A 22,257-nucleotide genomic window follows, 5' to 3' on the forward strand; every position below is an offset into this window, starting at 1 on the left:
TTGCCAAATCTACAGAAAACATTTTTATCATTAGCTTTTCATCCTCTCTGTAACTTTTGACATAAGTACTGCCTGCTCCTTCTTGAGAAGTTTCACCATCTTGTTTTCAACATAGACCAATACTTTTCACACTTATGTCTCCAGCAGAGACCTCTTCCATTAGCTCCAGCCTTGCATATCCAACTGTCTCTTAGACATCTCCATTTGGATGTTTCAGAGACACCTCAAAATAGTGTGTCTCAAGCACAATTTCTTGACTGCCTCACCTACTTCCACCCCCACCCCAATATTTACCTCCTTCTGTCACATCTCAGAGAATGACACCTTATCTATCACTTACTCAAGTTAGCAACTTAAATATAATATTCGGCTATGTATTTTTCTGCTCCCCCTCTCAATATCCACCATTTTGTTTTAATGTTCAACTTGTATTCACATTCAGCCTTGAACCCACTCATGCTTCTCTGTCTTAACTGCAACACTCTTACCTAGAGCATCATCCTCTCTCATTTGGATTTCTACTTTCATCTGCCTCCATCTCATCTGCCTCCTTAACACGAGGCCTAATCCACCTGACAATTATTCCTGGCATCCTGAGAGTAGAGCCTGGGAGTAGGGCACAGTATAGCCTGAGAAGAAAGAAGGAGTCTAGTTCTATAGGAAATGCCCCGTATAATCTGGTCAGCATTGTCATCATGACCATCCGTATTTAAGAAAGGAGGGGGACACCATTTCAGCCCTAACACAGTAATTGTCATATAAAAAGCCTTGGCAATCTCTGAAGCTCTGCAAACATAAATTATTTTCCCCCAAACAGCCTACAGAAACCACAGACTCCCAAACCTACATGCTCTGATTTAGCCAGTTTCTGGCCTCTGGAGACCTCACTGTCCTCTCTCCCAAGAGAAGAAAAATTGACATGCTTCAGGGCCAAGGGCAGGGCTTTGAAACCGTCACTGAAATTAAATCTAGCTTAAGAGTCCTTGTAGAGTGTTTCAGTTTTCAGTCTGTGTGAGTGAATGCTTAGCCTGTAGATAGAATGAATTTCTGTTTCACAATGGCAGGAAGAAGATTCATTAGCCCGTCACTTATCACCAGACAGCCCAGCAGGGGACAGCAGCTCTGCAGACAGTGACAGCAGATTTGATCATCTCGCTGGGCCTTTGACTGGTGCTATTAGGGCTTTAAGATAAGCAGGAAGGTTTTTCTTCCCAAGAAATGACTAAAAACACATACAAAGTAGAGAGGCTAGACTTTGGTGTTCCAGGGGAAGCTCTTTGGAGTTGAACAAAAGGCCCTGGGCATGAGTGGTAGAAGAATGTGTGCACCTGTCTGACCCAGGAAGGGGTGTCATGCCAGCCATGCTGCTCCTGAGGTGGTCCTGTCAACACTGGGAAGGAAATCATCCACCCACCCCGTATGACTACTTGATAGCACAGCTCCTGAGAGGTAGTACTGTGTGTTCCCCATGAGACAGTAGGGGAGTGGTGATGACCTCATGAAGAAAGGCTCTTGGTGCTCTGTGGGCCTCAATGAAGGCAGAAACTGCTGCAGACAACCTCTGCAAATCCTGGCCTGAGGGCTTTTTGTTTCTGACCATTCCTGCACAAGAGGGAAGCAGCCCTCAACCAAAGATGGAGGGGAGTTGCTGTATGAATACTCCAGCAAAGGACGGAGTGCACACATGGTGGGAGAGGAGATGATTTTAGGCAATACACTTGTTTTATAGTCTGAGTTCCCTAGAAAACAGAAGATGAGGCAAAAACTCATTTGCTGACACTTTTTTGTGGAGTGCAATCCCAGGGAAGCAGGAGTGAAGATGGTGTGAGAGAGCTATGTTTGCCCCAATTCCTGGTTAGTGAGAGCTGCTGTGCCTCTTGCCCAACATGGGGGAATGGGGGAATGAAGGTGGGAGGAGGAAGGATTAGCCATAGGTTTTTATCTCCCACTGGTCCAAATTTTACTGCCATGCAGCATTAACTCTCTCTACTTTTCTACAGTGGTCCTACTTCCCCTGGGATTGCTGAGTGGGTTTCTCAAGATATCATGCTTCAGCAGCAAGAGGGAAACCTTAGGGTAGGGACCAGAGGTACACAGGGCAGGTGGGGTGAGATGCTCTTAGGGTGTGCTTGTGAGCAACTGAGGGCCAGAAACAGCAATTTCAGAGGGCCCCTTGGCCTATGGTGGCAGCAGTGATGACTCCAAACAGGGGGCAGAAACAACTGTGGCGAGAGTCATGTCAGCCAACGTGCACATCTGCAGCGATGCAGAGACTACCTTTTAGAAGTTATGTGTTTATTTTCACGTATTTTAGAAAAATAGGTAACCAGCATATCACACATGATAATTCAAATTTTATTTTTAAAGTTTCAAGTAAATAAGCATATGGATGGTATGTGATTATGACAAAAATTACAAAGGGGGCACATGAACGTGAAGTACTGGGACAGAAGAAAGCTGGTCATGAGCTGCCGGATTTGTGTCTGTCTTAATCCACAGATGTCTGAAAGGGAGGTGTGATACAGGACGGTGATAAATTATGTAGAGCCAGGTCCCATGGGGCCCAGAAAAGGATGACATTTACAGGAAGGTGTGTTTCGATGATATGCAAAGGTTTCTGCCAGAAGGGAAAACACAGCTATGATTTGTAACTTTGTCAAATGGAGCAAATAGGTACCTAACAGAGGTTTTGCCCAGGCATGAGAGAGAGCACCCCAAAATGGTACATAACCTGAAAAACCTCCTCTAATTCGAACTTTCTTTTCTTTTAAAATGAAATAGATAAAAATAGTAAAAGAGATATTGTTATAAGACAAAACTTGAATCTTTCTAAAATAATTTTTAGAAGATGAAATTAATCAAGTTTGGTGAGAATGTGGAACAAAATGGAACACTCATGCACTGATGTATCCAATCCACATTGGTGCAACCACTTTAGAAAGCCAGTTGCCAGTACCTGTAAAGGTCAAGTGTAGGCTACACTATGACCCAGTCATTACATTCATACAGAAATACCTACTTATTCACACCATAAGCAATGTATGAAAACATTCATAAGCAGCACAGTTTATAATAGCAAAATCTGAAATCTACTCAAATGCTCATCAACCATAGAACAATTAAATAAATTGTAGTAAATTCACACTGGGCAACAATTAAAATGAGTGATCTATAATTGTACACCAAAATCTGGGTAAGTCTGGATGAATGTTGCACACCAACATTATTTTGAGGGAAAGAAGTCAGACACAAGAGCACTTAATGATTCCACTTCCATGAAGATCAAGAGCAGCAAAACTAATCAGTGGTGATAAAAGTCAGGATAACTCTTACTCCTGGGAATAGTGACTAGAAGGGGATACAAGACAGTCTTCATGGGAGCTGATTATATTCTGTTCCTTAGTCTGGATTCTGGTAATGCAGATGTTGTTCAGTCTGTGAGAATTCATCAAGCTATATACTTGTGATTTGTGAACTTTTATATATATAAGTTGTACTTTAGCAAAAGATGAAAAATAAAGGAACCAGGTAAATAATTTGTAAATGTTTATACTCTGGTACTATTTTTGGTACCAGATTATGTCAGTTCACCTTACAACTGATTGTACCAGCTAGCTGAGTAAAACTGAATCAGAGAAAGTGGAGGGGATGGTCCTAGGGGGAAGAAGTACAGCTGGGGGGACTTCTGGAGCCCATGCAAGAGGAGGAGGTGTTGGTGAGGAGGTGGTCAATGGAGGTAGCCCTAATGTTGGGACTCCCTGTGACCACATTTGAGTGTCAGGAGGTCACCCAAGAGGTGTCAGTGAGGAACAAGGACTCACATACACTTGCAATCATTGTTCTTCTTCAAAATTAGCCAGTTAAAGGCCCCACAAATGTGCTGTTCATGGGAACAGCTTGAAATCAACACCTTGGAAGAAAAAAAGAAGACAAAAGTTTACTCACTGATCTTTTTCTCAGTATTTTTGAAGCAATTGTATAGACTTTCATTTCTTGTACTGAACATAACAGAATGTGTTGCTGTGCCCATTTGTTGATGAGAGAGGTCTGTGGAACAGCAGTTACATTCTTGATGAAGGCAAAACAAAACACAGTTTCTGGGACAGTGGAGACGAGGGAGCATACAGAACAGAATTCAGCAGCCGCCGGGCTGCTCAATGTTAGTAGGTATCAGAGTAGATGAGCAAACCGGCGGTTGCTCACTCTTCCTGAAACACAAGAGGGCAGCTCCTGATGCCTTGAGAAACACCAGGGCTGAGCAAAGCAGCCACTTATAAGTATAAATCATGGCTTTACCATAACTTGCATGACCTTGAGCTGATCCTTTAACTTCTCTGAACTTCAGTTTCCTCATCAGTAAAATTAATACCCGCTTCACAAGGTCGTTATGAGGATCGGGGGGGGCAAACATTTTCTGTAAATGACAAAATAGAAAATATTTTAGGTTTTGCTAGCCATATGGTCTTTGTCCCAATTACTCAACTCTGCTATCTGAGACCAGTATCCTGTGCTTTCTCATCCTGAGTCTCCTCAGGGCTCAACCATCAGAGTCAGCTGCAGGTGCTGACTGCTAGATGGCAGGCATCCTGTTTCTATCCTGAGTTCCCTCAGGGCTCACCATCTGGGTGGCTGCAATGTGATGGCTTGATGGCTGCAACATCCTTTGATTACTGATATGGCAGGCAACACTTTTTTTCATTGGTAATACATTTCCTCCTACACAAATAATGTTTCATTAATTAGATAATTGGGTGCATGTAGAATTTATTTTACAGAAATTGATGATCTTAACCCAGAAAAGGTTTGCCCTTCAGGCAGTGATCAGTCAACTTGCTGCTCTTTGCCTGAGGTGGCCCCAAAGTTCCTAAAACATCTGTATGGGACAGTGAGAAAGCAGAGCTGGGAGGAAAGGCAGCACACCCGAGAACTCACAGGGGTAATGAGTGGAGTGCCCATGCCAGGACAATAGAGAAAGTCTGCTGAGAAAAAAAAGAACTTGGAACAAGGCAGAACTGAGATCAGATCCCCAAAATCCTCCGTGTGGCTTTGGGAAAAGGACATAACATGTCTGAGTCTCAGCTTCTTCATCTGACAAATGGAGAGGGTGATGCCTGCCTCACTGATCTATTATGAGGATTAAACGAGAAAGCAAATTTGTAACAAGCAACAGAAAGTCACACTACCACCATTCATTTCATGGGAAAGACCACATTTTGGGGGAAAAAATAAATTCTCTAATAAGCCACTTGAGAGCCAAGGATTTATGGGCAAGTGATTTGTTTGGGAGGTGATTCCAGGAAGCTCAGGATCAGGTCAGAGTGTCAGGAGAAACTCTCAAAAGAGTTTGAGCATCAAGAGGAACATAAAGAGTAAGAAACTGAACATTCTGAAGCTTCTAACAATAGGAGAATGGTTAAATAAATAAAAATCATGTAATCTTCAAACATGGTTTTATAAAATCTGATAAAATGTGAAAACAAATAATATATTAAGTAAATTAATTAAAAACTATATAAATATATGTATAGCAAATGATGAGTAAGAAGAACTTCTAACTATTCAAAGTGTTAGCCTTTGAGTAGTGAAGTTACTGATGAATTTAATGTGATTTTATTTAACAATGTATATTTCCAAATGGTCTATACAAAGTATATAAAACATACTATTTTATTACATTAAAAATCTGGAAAGAAAATAAACCTAACAGCTACAATAACAAAAGACAATCCAATACAAGCACTGGTGCCTTCCTTCTAACCTGAAAGAACGTTAATACACACAGTTCTTTAAAGTAATAAATTCTCTAATTTAAAGTTTCTAAAAATTGATCAGGAGGAGGGATATTGGACTTATTGTTCAAGTTTAGCTTCTATCCCCAAATGCTTCACAATGATTTTTTCTACAGTCTAGTGTGTGACATTCATAAATGAATGCTTGTCATTGGACAGACTATACATCCTACTCAACAGAAGGATGATTCAGGCTGAATCTCCTCTCTCAAAACTACCAGAGTCACTAACCAGTGTCAAGCACAGAGGTCTTGGATGAAGACCCATGGGCCACTGGTGAGTCCATGGATGAGCTCAGTGGTTCCAGCCACCTTCTAATTTTGTATGCAGAGAAGACTGCAGGCCTTTTAATCAAATCTCAAAGTGATTCCAAAAGTTTAAGAACTGCTGTTAAGTGAAGGCTTTACAGCTGTAAAATAACTAAAACACATCGAAGACCATCTCCAAATAGGCTCTCCATTTGTAAACATCTAATTTCAACTTGAGAAAGAGGTTAATAGAAGCAGTGTCCACCTCAGCAAATGAGTCTTGATACCCAGAAAGTAAAATTAGGAAACTTATGCTACTTATTTCCCCACTAGCTGGGTTTTGGATGACTTGTTCCTCATGCAAGTCAGGTTGTAGAAAGAGACCATGCAGTAAATGTTATCTTCTAAACTCATCCCTGGACAACTGAACCTGTGCCTACAGAGTTACCAGGACTCGCCAGCAGGATGAGCTTCAGCCATGGTAAAGCCCTCCCCTCCAGGAGCTCATCACAAGGTTACACTCACAGATATACCATGACCCATTCACTGGGGCTGCAATATTCCCAGGATTATATTATGATTCATCCAGTTCCACATGCCTCCAGAATAAGGCATTTATCTGAGCCTGGCCAGGTAACACAGGAATGATGACTAGAGAAAGGGCTCCATTGTTTGTTAGTAATTTTCACCAGCTTGGGAAAATAATTTATATCTTGTAAAATAATGTTCTGCATGAATGCAGACACACATGTACTGAAAAAGGGAAAGAAAACAAAAAAGAATAAGAAGAAAACATAAGCTGGTCAGCAGAGGAGATAAATATAATCCAATGCAAATATATACTGACACGAAACTTCCCTTAGTCCTTTCTTAGACTCTGAAGGAACTCTCCGCAAGTACCAGTACTTCTTTATCTTAGATTAACCCAGAAGCACATCTTGTGATGACGATTTGGGAGCTATTATTAACTCCAGGAAGTACCAGCTGAGGAGGAAGAAATTGAGAAGACAGGAAGGGAAGGGAACCAACACAAAGTGTGGGACAAAGCAGGCTACCTCATGGAAACTGGGGTCCAGTCCTGTTGGATTTCCTTTGCAGATGCTGTGTAACACTGTTCAGAGCTGTTCTATCTGAAGGACAAGGAAGTCAAAGTGTTTATTCACTATATCCCATTTGTCACTGATGGAGGGCTGCCTCACGTGGTCTGCCACCTTTGCAAGATTAAGCATGCTTCTGCTGCCAGAGAAGGCAAGTCACTGGGGTTTTCACAAACAGTAATTGTCAAGGAGAAAGTCTTAGACTTCTGGCAATGCCTGTAACACCCCTCACAAAACTACTTAGATTATTGCTGGACATGTAGAGCAGAAATCCCTCTAGCCGATGGAAAACTGGAAATTGTTATGCCTGCCCATTCCTTGGTTCTTTAATCAAGCAATACATCTCTTTTGAGTACCTTCAATGTTCCCATCCCTCTTTTTTGTCCCATTGGGGAGGCAAAAGAAAGGGACACTGATCCCTGGCTTTAAGCAGCTCATCATGAAGTTGGAGAGGTAACAACCACAAACTTGAAACAATCCATACTGCATCCATTAAGCTGTGGAGCTGACTTTGAGGACTGCAGACAACTTCTCTCCAAACAAAGGGAATCATAACTATCTCAGCAGCTAGTCATGGTGTAGGGATATTTTTTCAGCTACCAGGTCCTTCCCCAGTTATGCGATAGCTGGAAAAGCAAGGTATTGCCAGACTTCCTCTGGAGTGAGGCAGCTGTCAAGTCCATTTAAGGATAATACCCATCAATCACAAGAAGACTAGTATATTCCTTGAAAAGAAATATATTTCAGGCTGGGCTCTCCCAAGAGCAGATCTGGAAACAAATATTTTGGGGGAAAGGGTTTGCTTGGGAAGTGATCCCAGAAAGCACTGATAGGGGAGTGGGGAAGTAATCAAGAGAAGGAAAGAAGCTAATGTAGAATGGGTTAATGAGCAGGTCACTGCTGGGAGCAACCAGGGCTCACTCCACTGGGGAATTCTGAGACATAACAATCACTTGGAGTCATTGCAGCTGAGAGGCAGTGGAGAGCCATTCACATGCACCAGAATAGGGAGTGCAGAGGGGTTGTGGTTGGGAGGAGTTGGCAGCCCACTGACAGGGTCTACTTGTCTATTACAAAAAGCAAACAGCTTAATATTAGAAAAGGTTTTTGGTTACATCTTCATCTTGGATCAGTGAGTGCATTTTGGGCTTGCTGCTTAGCTCACAATAAGGTCCCTTCTTTTGCGAATGCCTCTGTTGCCTGGCACTGCCTCACTGGTCTCAAGTGATCAATCCAGTGGCAGATACCTGCCTCAGGCCGAGCCATTCAAATTTTCTCTCCAGTGAATTTGAAACATGAAAGAGAGAGGAGCTTGAAGTCACTGAACATGGGTCCTGTAGAAAGTCCATAAACTTTGCAGAGAACCCTACAGTTATCCTGTCCCCCTACCAACCTTCCTATATTTCTAAGTCCTGGTTGTTTAAACTCTTTTTCGCATTCCATATTCTTCTAATAAATTCTCTTTCTTTGTTAGTTTGTCAAATGGAGCTGGAGGAATCAGACTCCCTGACTTCAGACTATACTACAAAACTACAATAATCAAAACAGTGTGGTACTGGCACAAAAACAGAAATATAGATCAATGGAACAAGACAGAAAGCCCAGAGATAAACCTACATACATATGATCATCTAATCTATGACAAAGGAGCCAAAACTATATGATGGAGAAGAGACAGTCTCTTCAATAAGTGGCACTGGGAAAACTGGACAGCTACATGTAAAAGAATAAAATTAGAACACTCCCTAACACCATACCCAAAAATAAGCTCAAAATGGATTAAAGTCCTAAATTTAAGACTGGACAATATAAAACTCTTAGAGGAAAATATAGGCAGAACACTCTTTGACATAAATCACAGCAAGATATTTTTTGATCCACTTCCTAGAGTAATGAAAATAAAAACAAAAGTAAACAAATGGCATCTAATTAAACTTAAAAGATTTTGCACAGCAAAGGAAACCATAAACAAAACAAAAAACAACTTTCAGAATGAGAAAATATTTGCAAATGAAGCAACCAAAAGGGGATTAATCTCCTAAATATAGAAACAGTTCATGCAGCTCAATATCAAAAAACAAACAACCTAATCAAAAAATGGGCAGAAGGTCTAAATAGACATTTCTCCAAAGAAGACATACAGATGGTCAAAAAGCACATGAAAAGATGTTCAACATCACTAATTATTAGAGTAATGCAAATCAAATCTGCAACGAGGTATCACCTCACACTGGTCAGAATGGCCATAAACAAAAAATCTACAAACAATAAATGTTGAAGAGTGTGTGGAGAAAAGGGAACCCTCCTATAATGTTGGTGGGAATGTAAATTGATACAGCCACTATGAAGAACAGTATGGAGGTTCCTTAAAAAACTTAAAAAATCATAAGAAGTAACATATGATCCAGCAATCCCACTCCTAGGCATATACCTGAAGAAAACCATAATTCAAAAAGATACATGCACCCCAATGTTCATTGCAGCACTATTTACAATAGCCAGGGCATGGAAGCAACCTAAATGTCCATCAACAGAGGAATGAATAAAGAAGGCGTGGTACATATATACAATGGAATATTACTCAACCATAAAAAAGAACAAAATAATGCCATTTGCAGCAACATGGATGGACCTAGAGATTGTCATACTGAGTGAAGTCAAAGAAAGACAAATATCATATGATACTGCTTATACATGAAATTGAAAAAAAAAGGGTACAAATGAACTAATTTACAAAACAGAAGTAGAGTCACAGATGTAGAAAACAAACTTATGGTTACCAGGGGATAATGGGGAGAGGAATGAATTGGGAGATTGAAAGTGACATATACACACTGCTATATATAAAATATATAACTAATAAGAACCTACTGTATAGCACAGGGAACTCTACTCAATACTCTGTAATGACCTGTATGGGAAAAGACTCTATAAAAAGAGTGGATATATGTATAGCTGATTCACCTTGCTGTACACCTGGAACTAACACAACACTGTAAATCAACTATACTCCAATACAAATTTTAAAAAAGAAAAAGTGAGTCAGTTTGCTTTCCATTGCTTGCTATAAAGACAATGCAAAGGTGCATTTATGTGGGTTCAATTTTAAAAACACTGACAACCTGAATGCCAGAAGAGGTCTCCATGTTTTTTCTAACTCAGTGACACTTACAAACTGGATCTCCATTCAGCCCTACCCAGCAGTCATGCACCAATGCAAAGAGATGCCCATCTAAAGAGGAAATCCAGGCAAAATGGCAGGGACATTCAACATGGAAAAAAACATACCTATATATCCTCATAGAGCACATAAACAAAAGCACATGATTCACACATTTAGTTAGTTTTAATGGGAAGAAAGCACTTAATCCCAAGCTCTCTGGTATAATGCCTCTTAAATAAAAAAGAGAGTTTAAACTGTGAGTTAAGTAATCCTTTGGGCAGAGGGCATCCATATCTCAGTATATTAAATGGTTTTCAATCATCCACTCTGTTCATTATATAAAAGTAAATTTGCTTAGCCACTAAATACCAAATTTTCATTTAGAAAACATTAAGGAATGTGATCAAGAGATTTTCTTTCTTATGAAATAATTGCTTCAAAGCTGCATAAACACAAAGTGCACATTTTCCAGGGAAACATGGGGACAAGCCTCAGCAACTGGCATATTTATAGTGTTGAAAATTACTGTTGCCTCCTTAAGCCAGCCTCTTGTGCATGAACCGTTTTCCTACCATGGGAAAAGTCTGCTATGAGATTTGGGTCCAGATATCTGGTGGGATGGTCTAGTTTTGACATCCTGCACATTTGGTTGGTATTCAGACACAAGAGCTAGGAATCCAGAGAGATGGAACAGGAAGAGTTCTAGACCAGGAGTCAGAAGATCTGTTATTTTCTATTGTCAGCCTCTATCATGAGGTGTGGCTTTGGGTAAGACACTTCCCCTCTCTGTGCCTCAGTTTCCTTATTATAAATAGTTGATCAGTTCCATTCTATAAATTAATGTTTCCCTAAGTCAATGACAGTTATCATTTAAGATATAATATTTTGATACTCCTGGATTCCATCTTTAATAGCATTCTCCCTTTCTCTTTCTATAATAATAGTAGTAGCAAGAGCTGACACATGCATGATGTTTATCATGGACAGGTACTACTCTTAACACTTTAGAGGCATTACTTCATTTACTCCATACTGTTAACCTATGAGACAGGTACTATGATTATGCCCAGGTTAGAGACGGGGACACCAAGGCATAGATAGGGTAACTTGCCTAAGTTTACATAGCAAGTAAGTGAAGAAGTGAGAATTTAAATCCAGAATAATTGGCACCAGACTTAAGCACTGTGCTGTATGGTCTCTCTTTTAACAATCCACATTTGGAAAAACACTAACATATTAATTTGTTTTTCCTTTTAGATGTCTGGTTTTTTGTGACATGATTCAATCGTTTCAGAAATATCACAGAGTTGTAAAAAATATATGAGTCAGTTAATCTTTATTGTCTTGTGCAAGTATGTATATGTGTATGTGTGTATGTGAGTGTGTGTCCTAATATTAGGTAGCACAGGAGAGAAAAAAGAAGGTATTGATCCTGTCCTCAGAAAGCTTACAGTCTAATTCAAAGTCTGCCCCATGTACAGCCCAGCCTGGGGGTGAGACGGGAACAAATATCCATAACTATACAAGTTTAATACAATATTGCTATCTTAATACCCTACCTTATTTTTGATGCTGCATATTCCTGGAACTAATTCCTTGCCCAGCCAGTCACCATTGGAGTTTGGATTCATGGAACCCATGGGTGGGAAAAAAAGATGTGGTAGAATCCCAAACAACCCCTGCAAAAACCCAGAACTGGTGCCTAGCATAGGGTTCCGGTAGGAATCCCAGCTCAAGTGTGACTTCCTCCACAAATCCTTATTTAGTCTATCGGTCTGAAAGACTCTCACCAAATGACCTTCTTTGGCCTCCCACATTCATGGTTTTTCATATTTATCTAGTGCATTCTGCCATTCTGTTTGGGGCCCAGTCATACCTCTTCCACTAGACTCTAAGTTCCTCAAGGACAGGGACAGTGTCTTCATCCTCCCTGATGCTGACATATTCCCAGGACAGATTCTTGCAGACAGTAAACCGTATAGATTAAGCAACAAACAAATGAGTGAAAAAGGTATATCAAGACCCTTTTGGTTGCAAGAGTTGAAAGTCAACCTGAAACTAACCAAGAAAGGAAACCCATATGCTCATGTATCTGTAAGGTTGAGAAGTAAGCCTAACTCCAGGACCTTAAATGTTGCCTCTCTTCCTTACCTCTGTTTCCTTTTTGTGTCCCCTTTCTCAGGCTAGCTCGAGTGATATGGTAGCATCCACCCGTCCAAGTCTTCCATTGTAGCAGGTAAGCAAATTCAGAGAAAAGAGAGGGAAGTTTTCCCAGTGGTTGCCTCCCAGTTGTTGAGTCTGATGCTATCATGTGTTCAAAGATAAATCAGTCATGGTGGCTGGGAGATGGAGGTCACTGATGGCCAAGCACAGGCTTCAGGTATCTTCCTAGAGCTAGGTCAGAGCCTCCCCAACCACAGGGAGCTAGAGCAAGTGAGAGTCCATTCACCAAAGAGCAATCAAGAAGTGTTACCAGTAGAAAGGATGGATATTAACCAGGTAGCATGCTATAAATCTTTTGCAGGAGATATTGGAATAGGGCCCCAGCAAGTTGGCTCAAAAGGACTTATACAAGGTAGAAAGAAGAATCTGGCCTCATAGATGTCTGGACTGTTCTCTATAAAGTAAGATTTGCCTTGTGTCTACAATGCATTTATACAATGATTAGCCCAGTTGTTGACACTGAGTAAGAGAAAAAGTGAAGTGGTTTATAAAATTCAGGCTCTATTAACCTGTCCATCATTTCAGACAAAAAAGTGTCATTCCCACAATTTGTTTGTGAGCACTTTGAGCTGAAAGTGAGCCCTAAGCTCACAGCTAGTTAGTAGTAGAACTGGAATTTGAACCTAGGGCATCTCTGGAGAGTTGCCTCTGAGAACTCTATACCAGGAGATAGCTGCCAGCTCTGGGAGACCTAACAGTTTATGCAATGTGCCCTTTGCAAAGCTGTTGTCAGTTTCAACTGCATTTATACCCAAGGCAGCTGCATACCAACATTAGCACATCCTTTGCAGGAACGGTTCTCTTACTGTCAGCGAGCAGAAATGGCTTATTTGTCCCCCGATGACCATATTGCAGCAAAACAGCCTCATTCTCCATTAGCAGGCTGGGATAGCACTGTCAGGGATTGCTTTTAAAAACAAACATTGTAGAACTTGCAGTGTGTTTCACTGTCATGGATTCACCTATTGCTGGAGCCCATTGGGCTGGCCAGCCCCTGGCCTCTCCACCAGTGTGTGATGCATCCCTTCCTCATCTACCTATGTGAAAGCATCTGTCTGTGATGAGGATGAGATGGTGGTCCACACAGAATCCAGAGACAAGAAGTAAAACCATGTGGCTGAGAGGGTTTTGGTGCTCAAGCGAGGTGTCAGGCCTCAGCCTCTGAGGTGGGAGAGCCGAGTTCAAGATATTGAACAACCAGAGACCTCCCAGCCCCATGTAATATCAATCAGCAAGAGCTCTCCCAGAGACCTCCGTTTCAATGCTAAGACCCAGCTCCACTCAACAACAAGGAAGCTCCAGTGCTGGCCACCCAATACAAAACAACTAGCAAGACAGGAACACAACTCCACCCATAAGCATAGAGGCTGCCTAAAATCATAATAAGGTCACAGACACCCCAAAACACACCACCAGACGTGATCCTCCCACCAGAAAGACAAGATCCAGTCTCATCCACAAGAACACAGACATGAGTCCCCTCCATCAGGAAGCCTACACAACCCATTGAACCAACCTTACCCACTTGGGATAGACAACATAAACAAGACGAGCTACGAACTTGCAGCCTGCAGAAAGGAGACCACAAACACAGTAACTTAGGCAAAATAAGACACAGAGAAATACGCAGCAGATGAAGGAGCAAGGTAAAAACCCACCAGACCAAACAAATGAAGAGGAAATAAGTCTACTGGAAAAGGATTCCAAGTAATGATAGTAAAGATAATCCAAAATCTTGGAAATAGACTGGAGAAAATACAAGAAACCTTTAACAAGGACCTAGAACTAAAGAGCAAAAAAGCAATGCTGAACAACACAATAAACACAATTAAAAATTCTCTAGGGCTTCCCTGGTGGCGCAGTGGTTGAGAGTCCACCTGCCGATGCAGGGGACATGGGTTCGTGCCCTGGTCCGGGAAGATCCCACATGCCATGGAGCGGCTGGGCCCGTGAGCCATGGCTGCTGAGCCTGCACGTCCAGAGCCTGTGCTCCGCAATGGGAGAGGCCACAACAGTGAGAGGCCCGCGTACCGCAAAAGGAAAAAAAAAGGAGCAAGGGAAAAGCAACAAATAATATACAAGGGAATCCCCATAAGGTTAACAGCTGATCTATCAGCAGAAACTCTGCAAGCCAGAAGGGGCGGGCAGGACATATTTAAAGTGATGAAAAGGAAAAACCTACAACCAAGATTACTCTACCTAGCAAGGATCTCATTCAGATTTGAAGGTGGCATTGAAACCTTTACAGACAAGCAAAAACTAAAAGAATTCAGCACCACCAAACCAGCTTTACAACAAATGCTAAAGGACCTTCTCTAGGCAGGAAACACAAGAGAAGGAAAAGACCTACAACAACAAACCCAAAACAATTAAGAAAATGGTAATAGGAACATACATATGGATAACTACCTTAAATGTAAATGGATTAAATGCTCCAGCCAAAAGACATAGACTGGCTGAATGGATACAAAAACAGGACCCATATATATGCTGTCTACAGAGAAGCACTTCAGACCTAGGGACACACACAGACTGAAAGTGAGGGGATGGAAAAAGATACTCCATGCAAATTGAAATCAAAAGAAAGCTGGAGTAGCAATGCTCATATCAGACAAAATACACTTTAAAATAAAGACAATTACAAGAGATAAAGAAGGACACTACGTAATGATCAAGGCATCAATCCAAAAAGAACATAGAACAATTGTAAATATTTATGCACCCAATATAGGAACAACTAATATATAAGGCAAATGCTAGCAGTCATAAAGGGGGAAGTCAACAGTAACACAATAATAGTAGGGAACTTTAACACCCCACTTTCACTAATGGACAGATCATCCAAAATGAAAATAAATAAGGAAACACAAGCTTTAAACGACACATTAAACAAGATAGACTTAATTGACATTTATAGACATTCTATTCAAAAACAACAGTATATACTTTCTTCTCAAGTGCTCATGGAGAGATTCTCCAGGAGAGATCATATCTTGGGTCACAAATCAAGCCTTGGTAAATTTAAGAAAATTGAAATCACATCAAGTATCTTTTCCAAGGACTACGCTGTGAAACTAGATATCAATTACAGGGGGAAAAAACTGTAAAAAAACAAACCCATGGAAGCTAAATAACACACTACTAAATAACCAAGAAATCACTGAAGAAATCAAAGAGGAAATTAAAAATTAAGTAGAAACAAATGACAATGAAAACACTATGACCCAAAAACTGTGGGATGCAGCAAAAGCAGTTCTAAGAGGGAAGTTTATAGAAATACAATCCTACCTCAAGAAACAAAGAAAAATATAAAAAAACCTAAGCTTATACCTAAAGCAACTAGAGAAAGAAGAAAAAGAAAACCGCAAAGTTAGCAGAAGGAAAGAAATCATAAAGATCAGATCAGAAATAAATGAAAAAGAAATGAAGGAAATGATAGCAAAGATCAATAAAACTAAAAGCTGGTTATTTGAGAAGATTAAAAAAACTGAAAAACCATTAGCTAGACTCATTGAAAAAAATGGGAGAAGACTCAAATCAACAGAATTAGAAATGAAAAGGGAGAAGTAACAACTGACACTGCAGAAATACAAAGGATCATGAGAGAATACTAGAAGCAACGATATGCCAATAAAATGGACAACCTGGAAAAAATACATATAGCTGATTCACTTTGTTTTATAGCAGAAACTAACACACCATTGTAAAGCAATTATACTCCAATAAAGATGTTTAAAAAAATGCTTTGTTGAAACCTTTGGGGAGTTCAGGTTTTTTGAGCATGAGTCACTCATCTCTCCTTGCTCGGCCCTGCAATAAACGTTTCTCCGCTCCAGCTCTGACTGTTTTGGTTTGTTTGGCCTCACTGTGCTTCTGGCATACAAATGCGTTCGGTAACACACTCTGTTCAGTGCTGAACAGAAAAGCACAGAGAGCTTGAGAAAAAAAACTGTGGGATAATCCAGTTTGAAGAAGAGGGGAAGGGATGGTCATCACAGGTGTGAGAGAGAGAGGAGTAGCTGGAGCCAAGTACCTCACAGCCTTGGAGGAAATGGGGTTCTGTCACGATCCTGCCACTGTAGCCCTTCCTATAGCTTTTAAAAGAAGGTCATCCAAAGATCCACCAGGTGGCGCTACAGGATAACGTATTGTTCAATACCAGTACACCGGCATCAAGGATTTGTGTAATTAATGAGCACCTTAGAAATCTGGGTGGGGTAAAAACTCCTTCAGACAGGAGGCCTAGGGCTAGAAGTCCAGAAACAGATTCTAGTCCAGTTCAGCTCTCACATTTGTTTTCTTCAGCACATTTTTTAATCCCTGGGGCCTCACATGTAAAAGGAGTAGTTCAACAAAAATTGTCCTTTTTCTGATTCAAGATCCTGTCCTTGATACTGTGGGTGTAACCATGTCCGTGGGGGAGTGAGATAGAGGAGGGAAACTCCTGTTCTGAATATCCAGGTACTATTTGCCCCAGTGTATTTGAGAGCTGTTTCTAAAGAGAGACTCACGGCATTGGGTCTCAACAATTTAACCTATGGTCTGGAACATCACTGATACCCTTTCCCCTTCCCCTCTTCCCCTTCTCTTAGCCTCACCTTATCTTCTTTCTCATTCCATTCCTCCCCCACATGAAGGTGAGTGGGAGGTCACTGCTCAGTGGTCCAGGGCCTGGAATTCAGATCTAAGCTTTGCCAGGGACTTACTGTGGGACCCTTTGGACAAGTGACTCCCAAGAGGACTTCTAACTTCCCTTGGAAAGCATCAGGAAAAAAAGCTCTGACCCAGCCTGTGGTCTGCAGTCTTCCTCAGGCAGAAACAGGCCCAGTTCATGCTCTCCCCATAGGAGGCCACCAAGAGTTTATTCCAGGGTAGACTTCCTATCTCCAAGCTGCAATCCTGAAGCTGGCCAAAAGCTTGAGCCAAAGTTTTCTGATTAGAAGAATAGGGAGTTAATAGAGAGAAGAAGCTAGTTCCTGTGGAGAGTTACCCCACTGAGCATCCACCAGCACAGGGGTCCCCAACCTCCAGGCCACGGACCAGTACCAGTCCATGGCCTGTTAGGAACCTGACCGCACAGCAGGAGGTGAGTGACAGGAGAGTGAGTGAAGCTTCATCTGCTGCTCCCCATCGCTCTCATTACCACCTGAACCGTCCCCGCCTTCCCCGCACCCCATCTGTGGAAAAACTGTTTTCCATGAAACCGGGCCCTGGTGCCAAAAAGGTTGGGGACTGCGGCCCCAGCAGGTTGGCCACCAGTCACTGTGACACGATTGTCAAATGTCCTTTGGATGACAGGATGGTTACTCTCATTTACAAGAGGGAATTAATTCATGTGGGAGGGAGGCATACGAAGCAAGTTTCAAAGGGACATTTTGACAAAAGCATTTGTTCCCCTCTGTGAGGGATAGTTCAGCATGGCCATCGAAGCTGAAATGCATTCAGGTAAGGGAGTCATGGACTGGCCTTTGCTCGGCCTACCCTCTGAGGGCTGGGGGGTCAGGGCAGGAAAGGCCTCACAAGGCAAACTGCACACTGGAGAGATGTTTGGCACTTGGGAGGTGCCTGATGGATGTATGCTAAAATGGAGAAGAAAGGGCTGAAGGGCAGGTACCTCAAGGACAGAGATTCAGCCTTCTCTTGCTCTTTGTCAATATTCATCCCATCAGTCAACACTTCTTGGGAACCCACCACAGACCAAGCACCTTGCAGGAGCCTCTAAACAAGGTCCTTTAAGGGGGTCACAAAAGCCAAGGACTCTTTCTTTTATGAGTGGTAGAAACCAAATTCACACTGATGTGGGGAAACAAAAACAAAAATGCCTTGGTTCATGCATAGAGCTGTCACTTTGCAAGGTCTGACTGCAGGCACTGACAGATCCGGGCATCAAAAAGGGTCAGAAATCTGTCTCCATGGCTCCCCTCTGCTTCCCCAGAAGGTGGTTTTGTGTTCGACATGATTTCTCCTATTATACCAACTTAGCCCCCACGGCCCATCCAAAAATAAACTTATATTTCCCAGTATTTCAACCCAAAATCTGTAGACCAACCATCCTTTGAACTATTTGTGTCACATCCCCACCTGTTAATCAACTGCTACGGTCATTCAGTGGAATAAGATTGGCCAGATCTAAGCAATATGCTGTTGGTGGGTTGTAGGATCAATTCCATCCAAACTACATGGACTGAGACTGGGGGAGGCAAGATTTCCCAAAATACAATGAGAATGTCACGAACAGGATACGGGTGAATGGATTCTAGATCGGCCACAACAGTTATTCTAGACATATAAACAGAGTGCTGTGGGACACATCTGCTTTGACAAGATGAAAGCTCAATGGAGGGAGGGGTCAGTACAAGGAGGGAAGACTATAAGGGAAGATTGAAGAGACAAATAAGCTAAGGGTTGTTTGAGTTAAGATGTGAAAGAGTATAGGTTCAGCAGGTTGAGGGAGAAGGAGTCAATGCAGACAGCGGCACCAGTTTGGGCAAAGACCTAGACAGACACACAAATGCAGGGAGAGTCAGCTCCGTGGCTGCAGGCACTTAACTAGATGTGTTACACACTTTTTTCCAGTTTAATTACCACGGTAACCCTACCAGAAAGCTCACATTTTATGGGTCTAGTATGGGGCTTGATAACTTGAAATTTTAACAAGTTCTGTGGTGATGCTGATATTGCTGTTGCAAGGACCACAACGAGTCAGACATGTCATCAGCAAATCTGCAGAATCTTTATATTGAGATCTTATTTGGAGCTTGAACTCAAATATAAATACTGGGGCACTACTACACTGTGAGAACTCAGTGCCCTGTTCTTAATCTCAGGGAACAATCCATATATCTGAGAAGACTTAAGATCCAGAAACCTGGAGAGTACCTTGAGATGTGCTCATAGCTGGATGATGTGGGAATAGGTAGCCTCACCTGCTTAGTGTAAAATCATAAGGTCATTGGTTTTATAACCAGTGATCCCAATGTCACACAACTTTTGAGAAAAAATCTAGACCCCATCTCACTCCTCTGCACAGTTACCGGGCTGCATCACAATCAATGACCCCTGCATAATCTGCCGTTAAGCTCTCTGTGGAGTATGCACAGAAGGGCTCAACTGCTCATCTTCCCAAAGCCTAAGGAAGCCCTATCTGGGAGAGTGTGCAATGTTCATCACTGCATTTTCTCTTTTCTAATTCAGCCCATTTACCCCCTTGCACCACTCCCCAAAAGTTTCTTCTTTCTCTGCCCCAAATCTGCATCAGCTTGGAGTCAAGCACAACCAACAATCAATGCATACTTCTGGGAGTCCATATGGCAGTCATCAGTCTCCTGCCACCCAAGAACAGTAAGATGCCCCAGGTCAGGGAGAGCCTGGGACATTGATGCCTAATCATGGAAAGCAAGTGCCCTGTCCAGAGGCAGGATTTCTGGTTTATTGGTTCAAGGTTTATTGCAGGAAACAGAAACCATTCTAGCTATTTCAAGCAGAAGGGGGTTTAAAACTAGAAATAACATACTTACAAAATCCCTGGAAGGCCTAGGGCTCTACAGGCTTTACAAGACTGAGAACAAGACCATCACTGTAGAAGTGGCCACCAAAATGAACTCCTTGCTACTTTTTTTTTTTCGGTACGCGGGCCTCTCACTGTTGTGGCCTCTCTCATTGCGGAGCGCAGGCTCCGGACTCTCAGGCTCAGCTGCCATGGCTCATGGGCCCAGCCGCTCCGTGGCATGTGGGAACTTTCCGGACCGGGGCACAAACCCGTGTCCCCTGCATTGGCAGGCGGACTCTCACCACTGCGCCACCAGGGAAGCCCTCCTTGCTACTTTTGTCACAGGCAGGGGTAAATCAACATGTCTCTGCCCTAAGCACTAACTCCAGGTTCTACCACTTTGGCAGAATATAGAGACTAAGAAACACCCCTACAACTGCTATCTCTGCACAAGTATTGATAAAATGGATGTCTCCTCTCTTTCGCCATTTATCTTGGCTGTAAATCAAGTCTTACAGGAATGCATCTGATTGGTAAAACCTTAATCACATACAGAGTCCTAGCTGTAAGAACTCTTTGATTTGGAGCTTTTAGCTTCCCCTCCGCCATTCCTTCAGTAAAGGAAAACCCACTAGAAAGAGACTGGAAATGATGTTGAGTAAACCAATCTACTGTATTCCCCACTGAGACCCAGTGTCTCAGAACTATGAGTGTTGAAAGTGAAAGAAAACTCACCACAAACTGGCCAAGAATAGAGGGAATTAATTGCCTCACATAACTGGAAAATGCAACGTTTGTTATCTTCAAGTGTGCTTTGATCCAGGGGCTCATAAAAAGAAAAAAATAATGTACTGGAACCCAATCTTTTGTCTCTGCTTTCCTCCCTGATGTTTTATTCTCAGATTCCACCTGGTGGTTAAAGGACTCCCAAATGTTACACCCTCACATTCTCCCAACATCGAATCCAGTGGGAAAGAAATTGTTATTCCCAATAGCTCCTACACTCATCCTGGGTGCCATTCTCATTGGACTAGGTTGGGTCACAGGATGTGCCATGAATTAATCACCATCTCTAGGGCATTTGAGGGGCCAACTGCCCAGGCTTGAGTTACATGCAATCCCTTGGAACCAGAGGGCCCTGGAGTCTAACTGGGGCACATAAATTAAATGTGGGGGTGGAGGTGATTTCCCAGAAGAATATACATGTATCCTGGAAGCAGAACAACACAACACAACACAAAAGAACAGCTGTTTACCTCCTCTGGGATCTTGGACAAGTCCCTCCACCTTTCTGATCCCCTCTTGCTTACATATACAATGAGAGGATTTGACCGCCAGACATCTAGAAGGCCCCTGACAGATCCAAGTTACCTGGATCTGTGGTACTTCCCAAGCAGTTCTCCCATGTTGCCTTTACCATTTCTTTAAAAATCCTTAGGTCTTGAGTAATTTCTCCATTCTCAGGTGTGGAGACTATTTTATCACTGCCTCTTTTCCATATCCAACCTGTTACCATGCTGCTCCCAGCCCTCACTCCTCAACTCTCTCATATATTTGTTTTGTTTTGTTTTGTTTATTTTTAATTACACCTTCCAGGGCAGCATCACCAGAAGGTCTCATCAGCAGGTGGATTAAGATCGATAAGAAAGTTAAATGACAACACAGATGACCCATTTCCACAGAATTCCAGGAGACATAATCCCACTCCTTGAAGGAAAACAATTTGAGTGCCATTTGCAAGCATTTCTTTCTGAAACACATTATAGTAGTCACCATTAATTAATTGCCTACTACATATCATGCAAGGTAATGGGTACTTTGCCTACGTTATCGTTAATCCTCCCAACACCCCTAAAAGGTGTACATCCATTATTGTTCCTATTAAAGAGTAAGATTTGGGGCTCAAACAGGCATTATCAAACAAGTGGCTACTCAGAGCTGAAATGCCCGTCACTGCCAGACGCTGAGTGAGTGAGCAAAAGGAAGTGAGAACCAGCTCCTGCTTCTCCAGAAAACAGTCTGGAAAGGCAAATTTAGACAACAAAGAACAGTCAAGGCGTCATACACTGAAATCCTAAAATGCAGAATATCTGACCCTTTGGCAAGTTGGCTCAGTGAATACATCATGGAGGTAGTGTGGCTTCCATCGGGGCTTAGAGGCATTCCTTGTAAATATCATCACAAAGTTCAAATGCAGTTCATGAAGAGGGTTCATTCTTACTCTAATGTGATGATTATATTAGGGAGA

The sequence above is a fragment of the Grampus griseus genome, assembly GCF_964374135.1.
Source record: "Grampus griseus genome assembly, chromosome: 19".
In the NCBI taxonomy this organism is placed as follows: domain Eukaryota; kingdom Metazoa; phylum Chordata; class Mammalia; order Artiodactyla; family Delphinidae; genus Grampus; species Grampus griseus.